Raw genomic sequence first — 22,310 nt, forward strand, 5'->3', positions numbered from 1 at the left:
AATTCAAAAAGACACATGCACCCCAGTGTTCATTGCAGCACTATTTACAACAGCCAGGTCATGGAAGCAACCTAAATGCCCATCAACAGACGAATGGATAAAGAAGATGTGGTACATATATACAATGGAATATTACTCAGCCATAAAAAGGAACAAAATTGGGTCATTTGTAGAGACGTGGATGGATCTAGAGACTGTCATACAGAGTGAAGTAAGTCAGAGAGAGAAAAACAAATATAGTATATTAACGCATATATGTGGAACCTAGAAAAATGGTACAGATGAACCTGTTTGCAAGGCAGAAATAGAGACACAGATGTAGAGAACAAACGTATGGATACCAAGGGGGGAAGTGGCGGGGGGTGGGGGTGGGGGTGTGATGAGTTGGGCGATTGGGATTGACATGTATACACTGATGTGTATAAAACTGATGGCTAATAAGAACCTGCTGTATAAAAAATAAATAAAATAAAATGCAAAATTTTTCAAATAATTAATTCAAAAAATAAAATAAAATAAAATAGAAGACCCATTAACTTCACTTGATGTTCAAGGTAAAGGTTTTAGTTACATGCAGATGATTTTTTTTTATATTAGAGTGTTTTAGTAGAGATACATGTTATTGAAAGCAAGTCAAGCTATTGCAAGCCAAGAGGGCATCTGTGTTTCATTCTTCTGTCTTCCTGTATACCATCTTAACAGCTTCTTCATCCACATGGCAGAATATAGCTGCCCCATGCTCTTGAGATTCCATATTGCAATTGTAGAGACAGACTGGCTACCTCTAAATACCATTTTTAATTTACAAAGAGAAAATCTGACTGGCACAGCCTGGCTTCTTTTGCAGCCAGGGACATGGGTATGACAAAGCCCAACCATGAGTACTAAGGTCCGACCTAGGGGTAGGGAATTGTATTGTATTGTATTGGTGGCTATCATATAGGCTGAATGGACATCCTAAAAGCTATCTGCTATAAAAGGCCTTCCCGCAGAACCTCTGAATTTGTGTTTTCCAAATTTCTCTAATGGTAGAATCATCAGGCCCTTGCCTGAAGAGTCTGAATAAGTGGGCCTGGAATGTTTGTTTTTAGTGAATACATCAGGTGATCATTATCATGAGGGAAGCTTGGGAAACCCTGTCGAATCAAACCAGAGGCGACTGCCTATACAGAAGGACATCTCTGACCCGTGTAGCCAAGCTCCACCATCCCGCATTCCTCAGAATGTCTTGACCTGTGATTCTCAATGAGCCTACTGTCACCTCAATCTGATCTCTTGGGAGTCTTCTATCCTGAATCACTTTCAAAGTCCCAGGAAGTAACTGTGAGGCTCAAAACTACCCACACTTCAACTTGAACAGAAGATAGGGGTCCATCCTTTCAATGCTGGATGTAAAGCAAGGATGAAAAAGAAACAGTCAACTTCCCATACAGATTACTCTCCCCCTCCTTAGAGATCAGGATAGTATGAAAAACTCTCTTCCCTTAAGAACTCCAACTGCTTTGACATCTTTCATATTCTCACTTTACCCCTATCCCACCATTTCAGCCAACTAGGTATTCTGGTCTCAGACATTTTATCACATAGCTTGGAAGATCGATTCACCTCTCCTAGAACATCTTCATAAAGGACAGTGTAATAAACTAAAGGCTTAGCTTTACATGTTGTTTGAAGACTCAAATACTATTATCCTAATAACGCGATGCTGGTTTACCTTCAGGTTGGGGTAATCAAATAAAGGACGCCACTAGAATAAGGAACAAGCAGACATTTAATAACAACTGCCAAAATCTTTTTCCTGTGTAAAGCGCAGCTGAGGTTTTCAAAAGACATATGTTGCAAAACCAGAAATACAAAAGGCCAGTGAACATGTGAAAAAATTGCTCCACCTCAGCCAGAACACAAATTAAAAGAACAATGAGCTCAATTTTTACCTATAAAATTGGCAAAGATAAAAAAGAATAATCCCCAGTGCTGGTGAGGTTGTGGGAAGGTTTACTCCCTTGCCGGTAGGAGTCTGAACTGGGACAGCTTTTCCAGAAGGTAACTGGGGTATGTATTTCTTTCTAAAGCCTTAAAAATGGCCACACTTCTTCACATAGCAGTTTTGCCTTTTAAGAATTTATCCTAAAAAAAGAACTAAGACTGGGCACAAAGATTTATGACAAAGTTGTTCATTACAACATTGACTATATTGGCAAATACCTGGAGGAAAGAAAACCCACCAACAGCAACTGGTTGAGCAAACCGAGGCAGAGCCATACACAGTGGATATGCCGTTTGTATCACCATCACAAAAACTGAGGAGGTACGATATTATTTATAGGCAGGGAAGTATTTTGGCAAAATAGTAAAAAAAAAAAAAAAAAAGCTACAAGAGGTATGATCTTATTTTTTTTTTAAATGTAGTAGAACATTTGGGCAGGGTTGCCTACTCTACAATCCATTATTTGGAATTACCCCCATGCCCCTACTGAAAGGGGTAGCCTTCTTGCCTTTATTTTAATAACAACTTGACTTGGCTGATTAATAGGAGAGATCAGTGAATAGCTTAGAATCCTCTGACTGGAGAATTAGAAATAAGAGACACAAAACCATGCTCACATGATTGCTGACGTGTGAAATGAAGGATGTTGTCCAATCAGGGCTGGGGTGGCCATTTTCATTCACCCATAAGCAGAGCAGTAGTGGAGACAGCCTTGCCTGCAGAAGGGAGAGGAAGAGAACAGAGAAACAGAACGTGTGCTTCAAGAGACTGCGATGGGTGAAAGGAGGGGTGTCACTGACTCCCTCCACCCCCACTTTTAAATAAGTCCCCTTTCCTTGAGCTATCTTGAGTCATGTAAGAGTAAACCTCCAAATTTAACAGACATTATTCCTAAAAGACGGTATTTCAGTTCAATTTTATGGTCTCAGTTTTGCTTTTTGTTTTTTTTTTTTTATTGTAACATATGAGATGAAAGGTCAGAGAGCCTGCACTCCAGCCAGGATTATGCCATTAACTATGTGATCTGGGGAAGTCACTCCACCATCTAGATTCTGTGGGACTTTTAAGCAGGAAATCCCAGGCTTTTTGGAAAGGACAAAGCAAACCCATGTGGGCAGGACCCACAGAACTCCCTATCTGCCCATCTTGTAGATGGCTCAAAACCCAAATGAAGGGCTTCCCTGATGGCGCAGTGGTTGGGGGTCCGCCTGCCGATGCAGGGGACGCGGGTTCATGCCCCGGTCCAGGAGGATCCCACATGCCGCAGAGCAGCTGGGCCCGTGAGCCATGGCTGCTGAGCCTGCGTGTCCGGAGCCTGTGCTCCACAACGGGAGAGGGCGCAACAGTGAGAGGCCCGTGTACCGCAAAAAAAAAAAGAAAAAAAAAAAAGAAAACCCAAGTGAAAAAGACTGAATCACGTCCTGCCAAAGAGTGGCAGCCTAGATGTAAATCCCGGTTCTCCTACTTAGGGCATGTGGGTTTGGGCAAATTGCTTAATGATTTTATATCTCAGTTTCCTTATCTGTAAAGTGGCATTAATTCTAATACTGCCTCCTTAGAACTGCTGAAGGATTAAAATGAGGTAAGTTGTGTAAAGTTCTTAGCCCAGTGCCTAGAACATAAAATAAGGATTACCTGTGGTCCCCAGAGGCCCGGTTCAAGGAAAGGGTGTTCCTTCCTTTCCAAGAGACACACTAGTCCCCTAGGCCCGTGCTTCTCAAACTTCAGCGTGCCTAGAATCCCCTAAAGATGTTGATAACATGCAGATTTGGGGGTGGGCCCTGAGAATTTGCATTTCTAACTAGTTCTAGCTAAACCGATGCAGGTGGTCCACCAGGTGGGTAGTGTTAACAATTTTGCCTCAGAGAACCCTTAACATATAAAAGCTTTTCATACCTGTTTCCAATATGCAAAGCACCTTCAATCAACCAGAAAGCTTTAAGAGTGGGGCCTTTTAATTACTTGGATGTTCCCATTAAATTGGAGTTAAACATCACCATGTTTTCAGTTTCAGCTCTTGGAGCAACTGTTTCTAAAATATATTATTAGTTCACTTTTTGGCTTTGGTAAGTTCAGGACATAATTTAATCTTTCTCTGATGATTTGTGAGGCACTTCAGACCCTTGCAGCGCCTCGGGTCATTCATTTTAACTGCCTGGCTCCATAGACGCAGGAGTTATGGGATGAGAAATTGGACTGAACTTGTTCAGACCCAGAGCAGAGGCTGTACTCCACTGAAGGGTTTTACGTGTTTCTACTAACTCTTTGGAATGAGTGTCTTTGCTGGCCGTGAAGTGAAATGAAGGATGTTATTCTGGTTACTTGAAGGGCCCAGTCGCTCCAAATAGTTGAGCGATATATATACACACCGCTACAGAATAACACTGTGCCAGGGATGCAGCCAGGGACTCCCTGCCCTCCTATGGAGGGCGCTAAAGGACGTATCCCTGGGAAGCATTCAACCTTGAGGACGCCAGCAGCCCTTTCACCTCATCACTTATGCAAATACTCCTTTCTCCCCAGTCTTGTCTTAACAAAGAATTGGGGCAGCTTCAAAGCCGTTTCTCAAATAAACAGATGCACGACTGCTGCTACTGAACATTCAGGAAACCTGTTTTTCTTTACTTGTGGGGGTTTTACAGAGGATTTCTGCTCCGCGGAGTGGTCATTTCTCAAGCTGTTTCAAACTCACAAGATCTATCAGGGACCACACGAACCACGTCTAGCCTTGTGTGGCTATTTTTCTCAATTCAGTTCTATTTCCTTCCTTCTCCTCTCTCCCCTCCGTCCTTTCTTCTTTTCCTCTTTCTCCTCCCTCCCAGGCATCAGGCATTCTTGTTTTTGTTTTTTTTTAAACATCTTTATTGGAGTATAATTGCTTTACAATGGTGTGTTAGTTTCTGCTTTATAACAAAGTGAATCAGCTATACGTATACATATGTCCCCATATCTCCTTCCACTTGCATCTCCCTCCCACCCTCCCTATCCCACTCCTCTAGGTGGTCACAAAGCACCGAGCTGATCTCCCTGTGCTATGCGGCTGCTTCCCACTAGCTATCTATTTTATATTTGGTAGTGTATATATGTCCATGCCACTTTCTCACTTTGTCCCAGCTTATCCTTCCCCCTCCCCGTGTCCTCAAGTCCATTCTCTAGTAGGTCTGTGTCTTTATTCCCGTCTTACTGAGGCATGACACACTCGCAAAGAAGGCTGCACCTTCTCTCCCAACCCCGCTGTTTCCCATCTTTGCCCTCTGAGGTTTCTCTGTTAATACCAGTTCTGTTCTTGTAGGAAAACTTGGTCTCCTTTCGATATATTTAAGTCAGGCCCCATTTCTCCCAGATATTTCTCTGACTCTGAATCTTTCCAAATGTCTGCAGGTCTCGGCACTCAGACGTACTTGCCAAAGGCTGCTGACCAATGCTCCTTCTGGAGCCTGAGATTTATCAAGTCTGACCCTCCCTTCCGTTTTGGCCATCAACAGACAAGGGTGTGAGTGTCTGCTTGTACAGCCCTGTAGCACCACCCATACCAACCCAAAATAAACACAAATCTAACTCCAGTAGCTCTGAAGAATCATGTAGATTAGTGCTATCCAGTAGAAATAGAACATCAGTCACGTTATGTTTTAAGCGTTCTAATAGACACATTTTTTTAAGTAAAAAGAAACAGGTAAAATTAACATTAATGATATACTTTAACCCAATATACTAAAAATATTATCGTTTCAACAAGTATTCAATGTAAAAAATTATCAATGCAATAGATATTTTACATTCTTTTTTCTACACTAAGTCGCCAAAAATCCAGTGCGTATGTTACACTTGCTGAGCACCTCAGTTCGGACCAGCCACACTTCAACGGCTCAATAGCCAAAGGTGGGTCCGACGCCCACACTGGAAAGAGCACAATGTAGATGTTTACTGTGATTTTTCAGGAAGCAGCAGGGTGAGAGGTTTTACAAGCATATCATAAAGGCTACATCCTTAAAATCTTTCTTAGACAACTCTCTCCACCCGAGTGCTAAGAATCTCTCAGCCCGTTCACCCCCCAACTCACCCCCTCACTGCTTCGTTCTGTTCTTCCTCTTCCCTCCTCCTTCTCCACTCACCATTCCTGCCCTAGGCCCCTGACACTGAAAACGCTTCTCTGACAGCATTTCCTCCAAAACTTAGTCCTCCTGGAATAGTACTGAGTAAAATTATCTATTTTGTTGGCTGATTCTTAAAGGTTCCCGGTTCAGCCAGCACCTGCTCACCAGTCTCCCAGGTTTCTCATGGGTGCCTGGGTGAGCACAAGCGATCCCCAGCCGGAAACAGATGAGCCACTCTTCAGATGCGTGGGGACTTCACCAAGGCAACGGAACCTGCCTGCAGTGAAAATGCTCCTGCTAACCAGCCCACGTTGCAGAGCCCTTCTCAGGACCGCTGCCAGCACTGCAGCGCTAACAGGCGAGTTACTCAGAAGAGGAAGGGTTCTGCTCTATGGCAAACGCCATTCCCTCCCTCTGACACCTAGAGTCTCGGGAACAAGCGGGTAGAGAACATGGAGGCAAAGCAACAGTCCCTGGACCCCAGTTTTGTTATATTCAGCTGTAAGGACTACAGAATTAATCACGATCTGTTTGTACAACTTTTCTGTCAATATCAGTTATAACTACTCTGTTTCTCTAAGTACTCAGTCAGATGGGCTGTCCCCCAGAGACAATGCAGGTGGAATTACAGCTTCCGGTGGTGAGAATGGATTTGCTCACGTTCAGCCCTATTTTCCCTTAAGATTCCTTTTGCAGCTCATAGTTTCAGATCATTTGGTTGGAATGAAGATGGCAAACTTTGCTCATGAAATAGATCCTCTATCTATGGAAAACAGATACACAGCATAACTAGATAAGTAGCCTTGACCTTCTTGAGACACTATTGGATATAACTGAATGGACCCTCATTATTACCATATCCACACAAAAGATATGATTGGACCAGGCAAGATCTACCCCCAAATGACCCAAATTTTCACAGGAATCAAAACCAACTCAGACTCCCAAGGGGCATCCAGATCAAAAGAGACCTAAAGCTAGTCTAGGAAACCCCTGAAGTTTTCTAACCCAGTGCAGTACTGGCAGAAATGGGTCACCCAGGGAGAGCATGGATCTGAACCGCACTCTGTTCAGCATCTTTCACGTCGTATCAAGCCCTCAGAGAAAACAAGCTGAAGACTTGGCGACTCTCAGTACAACCTCTTGTATCTAAACATTAATAAATATCCAGGAAATATCAATTGTTCTTTTCTTCTTTCCCCAGCTGAATCGCATCATTCTCACACTGAATGGCTTTTTAATATCTCTGACACACTCCCCCTCCTGTGTCTGCCAGTATTAGAATGTATTATTTGGCTGGTGATTTTTCTCATTTCTCTTCTCAACTCAGCAGCCAGAACTGCTCCTCCTGACTTGGCAGAAGTTGAGGATGTCCATTCTTGCTGACTTTTGTGCCCGTTCATTGCCAAAAACCCATAATATTTAAGGTTTTTAATTCTTCCTCTGCATTTTTTTTTGAGAGGGGTTATTATTTGTGGCCAGAAAGTCAACATTTTTCATATTCACTCCACAGTTTATAAAGTACCTAACACAGGTCTCTAATTCCTTACAATCCTCAAGAAATATGTAATTGTCAAGTGAGACAAGTTATGCAAGAATTCTATATACAATCTAATTAACTGCATACAATCTAATTAATTCTATATACAAACTAATTAATTAGTCTAATTGATCTGTTTTGTTATTGTTATATACAGGAGCATGTTTTCCTGTGTGTGGTACACAATCATAGTTTCCTCTGAGCTAGTTCATTTACAGTACCTCTCTCTGCTGATCTGGATGAATAATAATTTCAGATAAGTTTAAGACAGCTGAGGCACAGTGGAAAAGGTGTCAATGAACTGGACTCTGCCACCAACTAGCTGTATCCTTAGAAAGTCACTTAATATCCATAAACCACATTTATCTTCATCTGTTAAAACAGGAGACTGGATTAGATCAATGGTTTCCAAGGTGCAGGTCCCCAGGGCCCTCCAAATTCATGGGATCTCCAAATCCATTTGTATACCCAGTAGGCTATAGATGAAATACATGATATGTCTCACTCATACAGGTATAGCTATTTGTTTCAAATTTATGTAACTGCTGTTCTGATTAACGAAGTTTAAATTCATGCAAATGATTATTGAACTCATAGTGGCATATTGTCATTATATACCTTCTCAATCCATGCATACTACAAGTTTAAGTTCTACTACATGGGAATCCAAAAAACATTGAGATTGAAAAGGGGTTCTCACACTTGAAAAGGCTTGGGAATCTCTGTGGTATAATGATCTGTAAGATCCCTTTCAGCAATAAAATTCTGTGTCTAAACATTTCTATTCTGGCAGGGGGTCTTCCATGCTCTAACTCAAAGGCCAGTAAGGGAAATAGCTGAGCACGGGGTGGACTTGGAGTGACCCTCAGCCGGCAGCATGCAAACCAGAGCTCCATCCAGCCACACTGCACTCTAACTGCAAAAGCTCTTACAGAGGAGAGGAAAATTCCAGATGGGGGCTATTACTGTCTTAGAAGAGTTCTTGAGACTTTTTTTTTTTCCTCTTCTCTGTTCCATTTAACTGTTGACTCACTTCTGGCTATACGTTTCTGGAATCGGTATCAATTATGGCAGCCAAACATGAAGCAAGAAATCTGCTCTCATTTATAGCCTTAGTGTTTTAACTTGAAACACTAGGTCTTTTCAAAATAGGCATATGCAAATACTAAGCAAATTATACCCAAACCACAAACCACTTCTTTTGGGAACCATCTAATATTTTTTTCCCCTTAATATAAGCCTTAGGATAGTCCTGATGGTAAGAATTATTCCAAGGATGTAGGACTAGATACTCATTTATGTAAGAAGCCAAGTTTAACGATTATGCAAATAAAACGATATGAATGTCTTTTAAAGAAATAAGGAAGGGACAACTTACTTATTATGGGTTCCTTGAAGGATGGACCATGTTTTTTATCCCTCTGTGTCCCTGTATCCTAGCATTTACGGTTGGTGCTATATCTGTTAAATGGTGAGTTTCCTGAATATAAAAAGAAGCATTAGAATTGGAAGAGGATCTTGACTGCCCTTCAACTAAAAGGGACAGGATTGGAAATAATCAATCACAGCCTATGAAATTAATATGAACAATACAGAATTGAAGAATATTTATGTGAATGCATTTTCTAAAAGCTTGGGGGGAAAACAGGAAATGAGGCAATAGAACTACCAGAGCATATCACTGTAAAGTGATAGATACCAATTTTTCCACTATCTTAAAACTGACTTCTTGGGAACTGGTTTATCAGATCATATGTGGAGTTACCAAACTACTGAGAGATATAAAGTGGCTAAAAATGTCAGAGGAATGACTCAAAGGGACCATTTGCTCCAATCTAAAGATGCCAGAGAGTAGTAGGCCCTAAAATTCATAGGAAAAGAATGAAGCAAAATAATTAAAAAGAGAGTTGGGTCAAGATGCTCAAGAAATAGAGTTTAGGCAAAAACAAAACAACTGACTTACAATGTTTCAAAAGAGAGAAGGCAGTGGTGAGTTTGTGATATATTACTGAATGGTTAGCTTGACAACAAAGAGAAACTTCAACCAAAGAAAGAATTATTTACAAGAATAATAAAAGTGGCAATCAACATTCTTTTTTGTAAACATTATGTATCTGGCACTATTCTCATCTAATTCCATCTTCTTGGGACTTCCCTGGCAGTCCAGTGGTTAAGACTCTGTGCTTCCAATGCAGGGGGCGTGGGTTCGATCCCTGGTCAGGGAACTAAGATCCCACATGCCATGTGGTGTGGCTGAAAAACACAATGGTAATTCCATCTTCTCAATTCTGCCATTAGGTATGTGCAATGTGATCCCGTTTTACAGACGAGGTTGGAAAAGTTTGCCCCAGATGACTCAACCAGAAAGTGGCAGGGTCAGGATTCGAAAATAGGACTCTTTGAGATGATGGGTGTTCAACATCACTCCCATTAGGGATCCAAATGGAAACTAAAGGAGCAAGAGAAGAAGCACCTTTGTGAAAATTTCAAGATCAGCTTCTACTAAATCCATGAGAAAAGCCTAGCTAGCTGCATGTGGAGGAAAGATGAAATGGTCCACTTCATAAAACAAGGGGACTGAGCCTCATATTAAAAGAAAGAAAAGGGAGGCATTAGTAGCAGAGGCCACTAACATTGCAACACACTGTTTACAAGATTTTTGCAAAAATTCTGCTTCAGTTGTTGACAAGAATAGCCAAAGGCATGATTTATACAATCTGGCAATCTGCCATGGAGAGGCGGGAAAGAGCTGACAGTTGGTGAACTTAGAAGAAGTCACAAAGAGGGGGTGTAATAGAAAATTACTAGATTTTGAACAGGGAAAAGGCTTTTTGCTCAGATAACACGAATCATATAAATACAAACTAGACAATAATACAAAGCGGTATAATATCAAGGAGTATGGGAAATATTACCTGTGATATAGACTATAAGAAATATAGGAAATCAGATATTGGGCTAGATACCATTTATGCATTTTATTATTTTTTTAAAAGATAATCCTAAAAGAAAAAAAAACACAAAAAGAAAAAAAGATAATCCTAGATCCTAGTTTGAAAAGTATTTTAAATTAGAATTCAATTAAACAAACAAAAACCAATGAGGTTTCACTGAGTAACAAAGAAAGTACTAGACTGAAAGTCCAGAGATTTAATACAACATTTTAAAACAAATACCTTGGTATTGCTAAGTTTAATTTCCTCCCTGGTAAATGGGGTATAATAATAATACAAGGCTCAGAGGATCTTTGTGAACATTAAATGCAACAATGTTTGTGAAAATTGCCAGTGCTGTGCAATCTTCATCATCGTGATCGTAATTCCTGCTCTGGTCCTACTTAGCTGTATGACCTTAACAACTAGAAAATGGAACTGGAAATGAGGAGGTTAGACTAGATTACCCCTTTAAACTCTCGCATTCTCTGCTAATATAAATCACTGCTTTCCTTCAAAATTACATAAATATATTTTGCAATAGATAAGCAATTAAAATGTGTAAGAACCCAGCATCTCCATACCCAGTGGGTAGAGAAAAAGCGAAATTAAACTGACAAGGAGAGAGGCAAAGCTGCCCGTCTCATCCCATATACTGTGTGTGGCATGCAGATCGGTCAGTTGTAAGAAAACGCTTGTGAAATTTAAAGGCAGTGGAGGGAAATTTTGAAAAGAAATATCCATATACAGGCAGAGCCCCCATCACATCCCATTCAAATGACACAGGTCAATGATAGCAGAATAATACAGCAATGCTTCTTCTCCATTTATTTGGTAAGCTCCTACTGATTCTACAAAGCTGGATACAAATGTCTGTCACCTCCCAATTTGCTCCCAGAGCACTGTGTATATCATAGGCTTACCAGTCCTTTGTAGTTGGTTGTTTTGTACATCTATCTACCCACTAGATTGCTAGGTCCTTAAGAATTAGAATAGCATCTTATTCAATTTTATAGCCTAGCCAACCACAGGGTCTGCCATATAAAAGTTGCTCAATAATGCTGGTTTGAGAATTGAATTAATTAATTAAGTAAATGCTGAAAATACAAAGTACATGATAGAAACTGGCTCTTAAGTCAACAGAAAAGACTTTCAACTTTAAATGGCATCTGACACAGTCTCTCTAAAATTTCCCTTAAAATAACCATGAATCAGAAGGGAGGGGGGGACTTAAAAACTAACATTTTCATTAACCACCATACTGATGGAACTGTGCTGAAGAGTGCAGTTGGTAAATCCTTGTGTTATGCTGCCTTAATAGAAAGACTACCCATCTGAAAAAAAGGTACAAAGTCCGTTCAATTCTCCCAAACGTTCTGGCTCCCTGGAATAAGAATGCAAGACCTGTCCCAACCCAGAAACTGGATAGCTGACCTTTACTGACTAGCTGCTGCTTTTGGAGGCTGTCAGAATGTTGTTATTTCCCACCATCCCCAACTTATAAACATCCAACCTATGAATTATAGGCGAAAGAAACCAAAGCAAGTGGAATAGAAATTATAATCAAAGACACAGTTGAAAAAAAATCACAAATTGGAAAAAGCCTCAATTATGCAGGTGTAAGGAGCCCATAATGTTTCAGAGGGAAAATATATATAAAGAAAAAACTCTTCAAGCATCCAGACAGGAATAATGAATTGCATAATAAAGGGAGGGAAGTCAGGCTGATCACAAACTTCTCCTTCCTATTATTATTATTATTATTTTGGCCGTGCCACATGGCTTGCGGGATCTTAGTTCCCCAGTCAGGGATGGAACCCCAGACCCTGGCACTGGAAGCTCAGAATCCTAACCACTGGACCACCAGGAATTCCACTCTTTTGTATTATTAAATGTTAGCAGGAAATTAAGCAGAGTATATAGAATTTTGAGGGGCAAAAGTTGTAATTCAAGATTTTTATACCCAGTTTTTATGACTCTTTTAGTTGCAACCGAGAGGAAACCCAGTTCTAACTAGCTTAAGGGGAAATAAATGAATATATTGTTTCACAAAACTTCCAAGGTAACTTTAGGTACAGCTAAACCCAAGGGCTCAAATATTGTCATTGCCCCTCTCTCTCTTCCTCCCTGCCATCAACCCCGCCAACTCTTGCTTCATCCTGTCTCTGCTTTTCTCTCTATATTGGCCTCATTCTCTCCCACTGTTATGTACACTCTTTCCCTATCCCAGGGAGTGTGGCCAAGGAAAAAATTCCATACCCACATTGTTTTAGCTCATGATTCAAACGGATGACAGACTCCCTGCATCCATGAGATTTTCAATCTCATGAGAATACTTTGGTTGCTTGTATTCAGACCATGTCTAATCACCATGGATGCGAAGTTGGCCCATTATTGGTCAGGCCTGAGTCACACACTGGTCCTGCAGACAGCACATACACTTAGATTAACAGTCTCACAAGAACCTAATGAGATGAGAGGGAGACAGTTCCTTCATAGAAAGAAAGAGGGGGCAGACAATAAGAGCAAATATGAACTACATTTCCCCCATGCCTACTTAACACAAACTCAAACAATTTCAAAAGTCCCTCCACCTGATATTTGTCCAACAAATGTATGTCCAACTAATGTATAACTAAAGTCACACTTACTCCAAAGAGAGACAACACAGAATCACATCCAGTTACTACCCCACCTCCATGCCCAGGATCTCTGGGTGATGTACACATCTCTGATATCCAGATATGGTTTCTCTTGATTCAATAACCTGCAATATATATATATATATATATATATTTTAATTTTTATTTATTTATTTATTTTTGGCTGTGTTGGGTCTTCGTTTCTGTGCGAGGGCTTTCTCTAGTTGTGGCAAGCGGGGGCCACTCTTCATCACGGTGCGCGGGCCTCTCACTATTGCGGCCTCTCCCGTTGCGGAGCACAGGCTCCAGACGCGCAGGCTCAGTAGTTGTGGCTCACGGGCCCAGTTGCTCCACGGCATGTGGGATGCTCCCAGACCAGGGCTCGAACCCGTGTCCCCTGCATTAGCAGGCAGATTCTCAACCACTGTGCCACCAGGGAAGCCCCTGCAATATATATTTTTAAAATTACATTCAAGAAACAACTGGAAGTCTGAACACTACCTGGATATTTAATAATAATAATGAATCATTGTTAATTTTTTGGGTGTTATTGTATTACGGGTTTTTTAAAATAATACTTACGACTTATGAACAGATGTAATGATACGATGCGTAGGGTTTGCTTCAAAATAATCTAGTGAGTGGAGATATGCATAAAACCAGATTGACTATAAGCTGACCATTGTTGAGGTTGGATACATCAGGGTTCATTATTCTATTGATATTTATAGTGGTTGTTTGAAATTTTTCACTATAAAGGTACAATAATAATAGTTATAATAAAAAAATAACCTGCAGTTTATGATCAATGTAATGATCCCCTATAGCTCCCTTACACAGTAGAGGAGGAAAAATAGCATATCTTCCAATAAAACTCCATTCAGGGGACTTTCCTGGTGGTCCAGTGGTTAAGACGCCGTGCTTCCACTGCAGGGGGCGCAGTTCAATCCCTGGTCTGGGAACTAAGATACCACATGCCTCGTGGTGCGGCCAAAAAAACTAAAAAACAAAAACTCCATTCAGAAAGGGTGCCATGATGTATGCCACAGCATGTACCAGACCCTACAGAATAACACAGCAAGAATTTACATCTTGACAGCGAAACCAATCTGACAACCCCAGGCTTCTCCCTGTGCACAGATCGCCCACATTCATTATTCTTCAAGGCTGTGCCTAAAATGAATGTAGGAAAAAATCCTTCTGGAGGTCCTGCCCCTTAACATCTCTCTTGCATTTGGTGTTATTACAAGGACCTGGGGATTGCCTTAGCAATCCAACAATCGCAAGTGCTTTCCAGTTGATATTTCTCTGGAAGTTCAACACTTTTAAACCCCTAGTCATCTACTGATGGGGTCTACTTCCGTAGGTGAAAATCAGAAATCTTGTCTTGTCCTTGATTATAGACCAGACTCTTCTGCATACCTGTTTCTTAGCTGCAGTTCTTAGCCTTCAGCTACGAGAGTCCTAAATGACTCAGGCTGAGGTATTGAGGCAGAACGGATCAGTGCTGTGCCCAGGCTGAACCGGTGGGTTGGCTGTTTACTAGGGAATGAATTGTTACCTTCCCCACCAGCCAGTGCTCAGCAGGATAGTTTGGGGAGGGGCTTAAAGGATCAGGCTTCCGGATTTCTCAAATTCCTCCCAATCACAACCCCTACTCCATCTCTCACCTCCCAACCTCTGCCAACACTAACTTCAGCTTGGGTCAGGGATTTTGGCTTTTGTAGTTCCATGAGGTGCATGATTATCTGACCCCCCAGCAGTCTTAGATTACTGCCCACATCCAAATGGAGGAAAGGCACCTCTTAACGAAGTTATATACTATTTCCTTCCTGCTTTCACAGGGACCAATTTATACTGAAGCTTTTTCTTTTCTTGAAAGACGTGCAAGAAGCAGGCAACATCCTGAAATTCTGACAATTCCTCTAAAGCTCCAGTCTCAGCAGGCACATGTCTGAGCCCAAAGAAAGAAGAGGTCACCCTTTAACCATATGTTTTGGAACAGCATAACAACGATGGACGATTTTCTTGCCCTTGGTATGGGGGTCCTCTCCATCCTGTGATACACTTAGACTCAACCAAATCTTTACTGTAGAGTTTATTCCTAGCAATGGCCTTTTCCTAATAGCAATTCTATATTTACTATTTTTTAGTTGTAAAGGACAGAAAACCAACTCAAACTATCTTAAGAAAAGCAAAGGAAATTTATTGGCTTGTCTGACTGGAAGGTCCAAGAGTAAGACTTCCAGTGCAGCTGATCAAAGATCTCAAACAATTCAGCTAGCCCCACTCTCATTTTCTCATTCTCTTCCCTCCAGCACTCGCGTTCTCTCTCTCCATCTCTAAGATCTGCGTGTTTCATTTTGTTTGTTTCATTTTGCTTACGTTGGCCTCATTCTCTCTTGCCACAGATGAACTCTATTCACATGGCAGAGAAGATGGCCCCTCGCAGCCCAGCTGTACATCCATACAGCTCACAAGCCATGCATGTAATTTAATTCAAAGGCCCTGACTGGCCCTATTTGGATTATATTCCCACCCCTTGTAGAAGTCATTAAGGACAGGTTATCACAGTTAACCAGGTCTAGGTACATACCGACTCTGAAGTGATAATTATACCAAAAATACATGGGTTGAGGGAGTAAACCTTCCTCAGTTGAAAACAAAACAAAACAAAAACAACGACAACAAAAGACAAACAAGAAAAGCTGAGCAGAAAAGCACAACAGACGTTCCACCTACTCCAGCTTACTTGTCTTCTATGCCTGAAGGCATTCCCAACATTCCCAAGATGCATGGGGTCAGAAAATACATTACCCATTTATCTTTTCTGATAAATGTACTTGAAGAAGAAATTCCAGCTAACCCAAATTAAGACACTAAGACAGGAGATATCCACATACTAAAAAATACCAATGTACTTCCTTTCCTCAGTTTGACTCTAGACTTGGGAATTCAGTTTTATTTTTGCTTTCAGGTAGATTTTGCCATACTGGGCTGAGACTTGGTCCCTCTTTTTTTGTTTTCAACTTAGCTTCTGCTTTGGCTCCTTTCCCAATTCCAAGAAATCTGATTCTCACGACACATCCTTCATCAAACATTTCAGACAGCACCTTTTATTGGATTTGACCAGTTAAACAACACAGTTGGTACATAACTACTAGCATGGATACAATCCAAAATACTGACAACACCAAATGCTGAAGGATGTTAAGACAACAAGAATTCACTGCTGATGAGAATGCAGAATGGTAACAGCCACTTCGGGAGACAGCTTGGCGGCTGCCTACAAAGTTAAACATAGTCTCACCATATGAGGCAACAATCACACTCCTAGGTATTTACGCCAATGAGTTGAAAACGTATGTCCTCCAAAAACCTGCACATAAATGTTTACAGAAGCTTTATTCATAATTGCCAAAACTTGGAAGCACCCAAGATGTCCTTCAGTCAGTGAGTGGATCAATGGTGGTACATCCATACAATGAAATATTATACAGTAATAATAAGAAATGAGCTATGAAGCCATGAAAAGACATAGAAGAACCTTACCTATTGCTAAGTGAAAGAAGACACATCATACTGTATGATTCCAACTATGTGACATTCTGGAAAAGGCAAATCTACAGAGACAGTGACAAGGTCAGTGGTTTCCAGCAGTTTGGGTTGGGGGGAAGGAGGGAAGAATAGATGGAACACAGGGAATTTTTAGGCTAGTGAAACTCTTCTGTATGCTACTGTCATTGTGGACACATGACATTATGCATTTGTCAAAACCCACAGAACTAGACAGCACAAAGAGTGAACCCTAATTTAAACTATGGACTTAAGTTAATAGTAATATATCAATATTGGTTCATCAATTGTAATAAATACACCATATCAATGCAAGATATTAATAGTAGGGAAAACCGAGGGGGGTATATGGGAACTCCCTGTACTTTTTGCTCACTTTCTTTGTAAACCTGAAACTGCTCTAAAAAATAAAGTGTACTCATTTAAAAAAAGAAAAATACAAATAGCAGAAGCATCTTTTGGTACCAGAAATAAGGAAGTGCTCAAAAATGTGTGTATGTGAAAAGGACATAGGATCCAGTCTAAAAGAGCTCCCAGTAGCCAAAGCTGGATCAACTTCATAAATAATGATAGCATGGGGTTGTATATAATCCTAATAATAAAATAAATATCCACAAGTCCATACTGAAATAAATAAATAAGATACAGCTCTTCCTTATGGAAGAATGAATTCCAATTAAGAAATATGGAGGACTTCCCTGGTGGTGCAGCGGTTAAGAATCCGCCTGCCAATGCAGGGGATAGGGGTTCGAGCCCTGGTCTGGTAAGATCCCACATGCCGCGGAACAACTAAGCCCATGCGCCACAACTACTGAGCCTGCACTCTAGAGCCCACGAGCCACACCTAGTGAAGCCGGCGCACCTAGAGCCCATGCTCCGCAACAAGAGAAGCCACCACAATGAGAAGCCCGCACACTGCAACAAAGAGTAGCCCCTGCTCGCAGCAGCTAGAGAAAGCCCGTGCACAGCAATGAAGACCCAACGCAGCTATAAATAAATAAATAAATAAATAAATAAATAAATAAATAAAATACTTTAAAAAAAAGAAATATGGAAGGAATGAGGGAAATAGAAAATTGGCATTAGAACACTACCGTGTTAGCTGTTGCAGGCAAGATCTACTGATGAATGCTCAAACTAATGAGTGAAAGCATGAAGAGAAACAGGATATTTGCATAGTCTCAAAATATTGTCCTTGGGCTTCCCTGGTGGTGCAGTGGTTGAGAGTCCACCTGCCGAGGCAGGGGACACGGGTTCGTGCCCCGGTCCGGGAAGATCCCACATGCTGCGGAGCGGCTAGGCCCGTGAGCCATGGCTGCTAAGCCTGCGCGTCTGGAGCCTGTGCTCCGCAACGGGAGGAGTCACAACAGTGAGAGGCCCGCGTACCGCAAAAAAAGAAAAGAAAAGAAAAGAAAAAATATATATATATAGTCCAAAAATTACTTATTAATTACAATAGGAAAATAGTAACGGTATAATAAAGTAAAGCAGACATCACCTTAACCAAGTGATCAAGGTTAACATCACTAGTAATAAAACATATTGAATCCTGTATCCACCAATACGATGCACTGAGAAGGGTACATGACCCCTTAAAGTATCCTTCCCAAAAACGCAAAATTGCAAGCTCACCGTGAAAAAACACCAGGCAAACCCAAACTGAGCAACATTCTACAAAATATCTGATCAGACTCTTCAAAAATATCAAAGTCATGGAAGGCAAAGAAAGCCACGTTCACATTGGAGAATTTGAGGGGACTTTAAACAGGGGTAATTTAAGGTGTCGGCAGAGTGTAGGGGAATAACAAAGGATGGTCACAGTGGCCAGCACTGGGCTTGAGCAGGCAAAGGGAGGAAGTAGTCAGTGGCGCCTGGATAGAAAGCTTGTGGAGAGGCCATCCGACAGGACCTGTGACTTTCAGTCAAGGACACAGCCATCCTGATGTGACTCCCCCAGGGAGGGATCTAGAGGAACAAATTCCCCAAACTCACTCTCCCGGCTCCCTCCAGTCTCCTGCCAGTGCTCCACAAGGAGCAAAACCCAACCTGGAGCCACAGGTAAGGACTGTTGATGTGGTCCATACAACACCTGTCTGCTGGGTCAACGCACAGGGTGGAGAAGGCAGAGCATGGACCTGGAGGGCCAAAGGGAAGCCGTTCAGCACAGAGCTGGCCCTCACAGAGCACACATTCTCGTGGAGGAAGACAAACAACATAGTAACAGCAAACGTTCAGTGAATGCTGACCACGTGCCAGATGCACTCAGCACTTTACAGTGTTATAACTCAGTTACCCCTCACAATAGCTAATGAACTCAAATTAACTAATGAGGAAACTGAGGCACAGAGAGGTTAGAAACCTTGTGCAGAGTTTATATGTGCATGAGTTGGTATCAACTATTATAATTTGAAAAAAGACGAAGCCACATCTGAACTCTTAAGTAAATCACAGCAAAATGTTTTTGGAAATTATAAACTAGCATTTGGGGAGGATGGAAAATGACGGCAAAATGAATATTATGGGTAAAAGACAGAGGGTTTATTTTTAAGTTGTAAGATTAAGACTAATAGTCCTGGGGATCAATTGAAATACAGTTGCCAATGGATGTGTAAAAAAAAAGTCAAAAAAAAAAAGTCAGAAGAGCTGGATCAAAAAGGAAAACACATTATAGTAAAAGAAAAGAGAGAAACAGGGGTGGGAAAAGTAATATGAGCATATTCTGTTAAACAAAATTAATATGCAATTATAACTATTTGAATATTCATACTATGTAAATTCTTTTTGCAAATGAGATTATAGACTTGCTTGCAAACAGTAATCGTGCTAAATAAATGTAAGGTGCTATTATTTAAAACAACAACAATAACTAGTGGATAATATTGGCAGCAGTCCCTATTGAAAGCTCAAGCTTCCAGGAAGATACTATCTATAAAGAAATATGCAGGAATCACAGCATCCCCACAGCTAGAAGGGGCTTAGAAATGAGAAACATTTCTTTCTGAGTTCTCCCTTGAATTGAAATTGATTGCCTTCCTGGACAGTAACATGGCGAGTTTCAGGATGGAGGTTCTGAGGACAGAATCCTCCGGGCTTATGACTGCCCCACAAAGTTTCTCTGTGGGACCAGGACAAACTTAAACAGTTCAAGTAAATGGCCCTCCAGCTCTGGTCCTTGTAACTGTAAACATGTCTGTGCGGCCCCGTCCACTCAAGCCCCTCCTCCCCTTCATCCACAGAGCTGACGAAGCACAAGGAAGTTGAAGTCGCTGTGTGTTTAGAGCAGTTCTGCAGGACACAGCAAAATCCGAAATGGATTGTGACCTGCTGATAATCTTTCACAGCGAACCAAGTGATCATTGATTAAAAATAGCTTTGAACATGTATTGCACATCTATTTCAGGCCTCGTTTTATTTGGAATGCAAATACTGCTGGAAGCCAGAGCTACAGGAGCAGCAGCTGGAAAGCTACTCAGACATTCTAGCCAATTCTTGTCAAGCCCAGTTGGTGAAATGAATGCCATTCTGCGGTCTCAGTGAAGGAGAGACTGTTAATTATGCCCCACTGCCCAGTGGTTTCTATTATGGACACATCTGAAATGAGAGGTTCATTTGAAATTCCCAATTTCACTGCTTCCCGGAGCCTAAACCAAGTTTAAAAACTGATTTGCGAGGATGACAGGGTAGTGCATACAAACTGCCTTGCCCACAGACTCCAGGTAGGGCTCTAATGAAAGTCTGTCCTAGTTTCAAAGGCTCTTTCATGCCCCGGGTGCTCATATTTTCATCGGTATTTCTTACCAGTTCCTAAAATGCAGTGTTTGGGCAGGCTTCTCAGTAAATAATAAATAAAACACACACACCCATCCCTACACCTCAAGGCGAAGGAATTTAGTTTTCACGGCGCTCTCAACCACCGCAGGCTGTGATATTTTCATCTCTCTGAAAGGAAGGCAGGCTGGGATCTTGTCTGTTTCGACAGAAAGCCTTTCAAGGAATGTGTATGCTCTGCATCAAAAGACACGGCTGTTTTTCCTGAGGAAAACTCCTCTCCAAATGATCGCTGACTCCTGTTTTGGCAGCGGGAAGGGTGGAGTGGAGACTGCACTGTGGGCGTTGCCATCTTTGAGAAGGGAATGAAAACAGATCATCAAACTCAGGGTGGCTATTCGAATCCTACTGGGCTTTACTTTGAGCCAACCAGCCACTTTCTATTTTACTTAGACCTCAAGTAACACTGGTCCCTGATCTCCCTATGCTCTTCTATTCCATCTTCCCATGAGACCACCGGTGTTCACAGAGCGGAGATCGTCATCTGACCAGGCAGCAGCCCAGCATGGAGACGTAGGACCAGGCTCACGTTGGCGAGTCAGGTGTCCTACATGACGCAAGATTGCTACCGAGCAAGGGCTGGCTGCCCCAGGCGCACAGAAGCCAATATTACGGCATTAGCTTTTGAGAAAAGGAAGAGCTTTATTGTGAGATTGACCGGCAAGGAAACTGGAGACAAAGTTCTCAAATCTGTCTCTCTATCCAGGCTTCAGGGCAAAATTTAAGGAGTTAGGGGAATTTCAAACTTGGAAGCTGATTGGCTAGTCTTGAATTAGTCCATATAAGCTACTTACGGTGCAGGAGGCCAGATTTTCCTTATTGAAGGACTTCTTGCTTCGTAAAGGGCTCCGGTGGCAACACTTCTATTCTTTGAGTTCTGTGGACTGAAGATCCTAGGTTCTGGGGTCATCCTGGAGAGGTGGGTTCGCGTCTTGCACATGCGCAGTGCTGCCTCTGTAAAGTAACTCAAGGTTTGATTAATCAACCTAGTTACAGAGGCAAAACCAGTTTAAGCTGGTGCTGTTTCAATTTGATTAATCAACGCTCTGTTTAAGGAGGCAAAACTAGCTGAAGCTGATCAATGTTTTACGTGCTGTTTCAATATCAGAATTGCTGGGAAGCTATGTTCCCTTACCCCACCCTCCCTTCAACTGCCTGATGACTTAGATTCATTTTATTCCTTTATGCCAAACCTTTCAAGACTTCATCCTTAAAAAAAAAAAAAGTATAAATGCTCTTAGGAGGAGACAATCATGTTTTATCATTCACTTACCCCTGGTGGCTAAGTTTCCAAATTTTTTCTGACAGCGGGAATTCTGATGGGGGAAGAAAAGTTAGACTGGAGAGGGTGAGAAGGGGCTGTCCCTAAAGGAAAACACATGATTAAGGACAATGAAAGTAAACTCCGCTGGAGAACCTTATTCATAATTTGGCCTGGAACTGACCTTGCTTAGTCCAACCTAATTTGTACCAACTACTTGAATGATGGATCAACTTTATAGAAATTAGTCTTTGATAAGGTTGAGGAAAATCAATCAGCTGAAGAACTTGAAAATTATAGAGAGCAATATACAAGCTTAATTTTAAAAGTGTTTCTGAGCTGCCTAACAATGTATCAATTAATGGGAGAGATTGTGCCATTCCTTCCCCAGGAAATATTTAAACAGTCTCATTTGTTTCAGACAATGGTGCTGACAGGGCTTTTTGGCC

At 41.5% G+C, this 22,310-nt stretch overlaps 1 protein-coding gene across 2 annotated transcripts in view; it reads right to left on the minus strand.

Moving 5' to 3' along the window:
- The window catches only part of TMEM178A (transmembrane protein 178A), a 105,342-nt gene extending 83,821 nt beyond the window's left edge, over positions 1-21,521 (minus strand). Inside the window, exons 1-2 of one of the 2 annotated variants that reach the window (XM_030857863.3) lie at positions 21,395-21,521; positions 2,605-2,703 (exon numbers count right to left, since the gene is read on the minus strand). The gene's annotated coding sequence lies outside the window, so the exon portion shown is untranslated. Of the gene's footprint in view, positions 1-2,604; positions 2,704-6,047; positions 6,249-21,394 lie in introns of those variants that run through there. The other variant, XM_060309562.2, reaches the window with a different exon arrangement.
- Positions 21,522-22,310: the final 789 nt, after the last annotated feature.

Source organism: Globicephala melas, chromosome 12 (assembly GCF_963455315.2).
Source record: "Globicephala melas chromosome 12, mGloMel1.2, whole genome shotgun sequence".
Classification (NCBI taxonomy): Eukaryota; Metazoa; Chordata; class Mammalia; order Artiodactyla; family Delphinidae; genus Globicephala; species Globicephala melas.